This window comes from Arachis stenosperma, chromosome 7, assembly GCF_014773155.1.
Source record: "Arachis stenosperma cultivar V10309 chromosome 7, arast.V10309.gnm1.PFL2, whole genome shotgun sequence".
Lineage (NCBI taxonomy): Eukaryota > Viridiplantae > Streptophyta > Magnoliopsida > Fabales > Fabaceae > Arachis > Arachis stenosperma.
Window position 1 is genome coordinate 59,268,936 of NC_080383.1, and position 3,198 is coordinate 59,272,133.

The window sequence follows — 3,198 nt, forward strand, 5'->3', positions numbered from 1 at the left end:
TACCACAGACAAGGTTTAGACCTTCCAGATCCTCATGAATGCCGCCATCTATCTAACTTATACCACGAAGATTCTGTTGGGGAATCCAAGAGATATGCGCCCGGCCTAAGGTAGAACGGAAGTGGTTGTCAATCACGCGCGTTCATAGGTGAGAATGATGATGAGTGTCACGGATCATCACATTCATCAAGGTGTTGTGCAATGTATATCTTGGAATAAGAATAAAAGAGAATTGAATAGAAAGTAATAATAATTGTATTGAAACTTGAGGTAAAGCAGAGCTCCACACCCTTAATCTATGGTGTGCAGAAACTCCACCGTTGAAAATACATAAGTGAAAGGTTCAGGCATGGCCGAATGGCCAGCCCCCATGATCTAAGAACTAATCGTCCCAAGATGTTCTTTAGATCTAAAGTGATCAAAAGATGTCTAATACAATAGTAAATTATCCTATTTATACTAGACTAGCTACTAGGGTTTACATGAGTAAGTAATTGATGCATAAATCCACTTTCGGGGCCCACTTGGTGTATGTTTGGGCTGAGCTTGATCTATCCACGAGTTGAGGCTTTTCTTGGAGTTGAACTCCAAGTTATAACGTGTTTTGGGCATTCAACTCCGGATCATGACATTTTTCTGGCGTTTAACTCCAGACAGCAGCATGTACTTGGCGTTCAACGCCAAGTTACGTCGTCAATTTCCGAATAAAGTATGGACTATTATATATTGCTGGAAAGCTATGGATGTCTACTTTCCAACGCCGTTGAGAGCGTGCCTTTTGGAGTTCGGTAGCTCCAGAAAATCCATTTTGTGTGCAGGGAGGTCAGATTCCAACAGCATCAGCAGTCCTTTTGTCAGCCTTTTTCAGAGTTTTGCTCAAGTCCCTCAATTTCAACCAGAAATTACTTGAAATCACAGAAAAACACACAAACTCATAGTAAAGTCCAGAAATGTGAATTTAACATAAAAAATACTGAAAACATCCATAAAAGTAGCTTGAAATTACTAAAAACTACCTAAAAACAATGCCAGAAAGCGTATAAATTATCCGCTCATCACAACACCAAACTTAAATTGTTGCTTGTCCCCAAGCAACTGAAAATCAAATAGGATAAAAAGAAGAGAATATACTATAAATTCCAGAATATCAATGAATATTAATTATAATTAGATGAGCGGGACTTGTAGCTTTTTGCTTCTGAACAGTTTTGGCATCTCACTTTTTCCTTTGAAATTCTGAATGATTGGCTTCTTTAGGAACTTAGAATTTTGGATAGTGTTATTGACTTTCCTAGTTAAGCATGTTGATTCTTGAACACAGCTATTTATGAGTCTTGGCCGTGGCCCTAAGCACTTTGTTTTCCAGTATTACCACCGGATACATAAATGCCACAGACACATAACTGGGTGAACCTTTTCAGATTGTGACTCAGCTTTGCTAAATTCCCCAGTTAGTGGTGTCCAGAGCTCTTAAGCACACTCTTTTTGCTTTGGATCACGACTTTAACCACTCACTCTCAAGCTTTTCACTTGGACCTTCATGACACAAGCACATGGTTAGGGACAGCTTGGTTTAGCCGCTTAGGCATGGATTTTATTTCCTTGGGCCCTCCTATCCATTGATGCTCAAAGCCTTGGATCCTTTTTACCCTTGCCTTTTGGTTTTAAGGGCTATTGGCTTTTTCTGCTTGCTTCTTTCTTTTTCTTTCTATTTTTTTCGCAACTTTTTTTTTCATAAGCTTTCTTTTTCACTGCTTTTTCTTGCTTCAAGAATCAATTTCATGATTTTTCAGATCATCAATAACATTTCTCTTTGTTCATCATTCTTTCGAGAGCCAACAATTTTAACATTCATAAACAACAAGATCAAAAGACATATGCACTGTTCAAGCATTCATTCAGAAAACAAAAGTATTGTCACTACATCAATATAATTAAATTAAATTCAAGGATGAATTCGAAATTCATGTACTTCTTGTTCTTTTGAATTAAAACATTTTTCATTTAAGAGAGGTGAAGGATTAATGGATTTTATTCATAGCTTTAAGACATGGTTACATACTAATGATCATGAAGTAAAGACACAAAACATAGATAAACACAACATTAAAAACCAAAAACAGAAAGAAATAAAGAACAAGGAATGAATCCACCTTTAGTGGCGTCTTCTTCTTGAAGGACCAATGATGTTCTTAAGCTCTTCTATGTCCCTTCCTTGCCTTTGTTGCTCCTCCCTCATTGCTCTTTGATCTTCTCTTATTTCATGGAGAATGATGGAGTGCTCATGATGTTCCACCCTTAATTGTTCAACATTGTGGCTCAAATCTTCTAAGGAAGTGTTGAGTTGTTCCTAATAGTTGTTGGGAGGAAAGTGCATCCCTTGAGGCATCTCAGGGATTTCTTGATGATGAGCTTCCTCATGCATCTCTTGAGAACCGTGAAGGGTCTCTCTTGCTTGCTCCATCCTCTTCTTGGTGATGGGCTTATCCTCTTCAATGAAGATGTCTCCTTCTATGATAACTCCAGCTGAGTAACATAGATGGCAAATAAGGTGAGGAAAAGCAAGCCGTGCCATGGGTGAGGGCTTGTCGGCTATTTTGTAGATTTCATTGGAGATGACCTCGTGAACTTCTACTTCCTCTCCAATCATGATGCCATGAATCATGATGGCCCGATCCACAGTAACTTCAGATCGGTTGCTAGTGGGAATGATGGAGCATTGAATGAACTCCAACCATCCTCTAGCCACAGGCTTGAGGTCCAGTCTTCTTAGTTGGACTGGTTTGCCCTTGGAGTCTCTCTTCCATTGAGCTCCTTCCACACATATGTCCATAAGGACTTGGTCCAACCTTTGATTAAAGTTGACCCTTCTAGTGTAGGGGCGTTCATCTCCTTGCATCATGGGCAGGTGGAATGCCAACCTCACATTTTCCGGACTAAAATCTAAGTATTTCCCCCGAACCATTGTGAGATAATTCTTTGGGCTCGGATTCATACTTTGATCATGGTTCCTAGTGATCCATGCATTGGCATAGAACTCTTGAACCATTAAGATTCCGACTTGTTGCATGGGGTTGGTTAGGACTTCCCAGCCTCTTCTTCGGATTTCATGTCGGATCTCCGGATACTCATTTTTCTTGAGCTTAAAAGGGACCTCAGGGATCACCTTCTTCTTTGCCACAACATCATAGAAGTGGT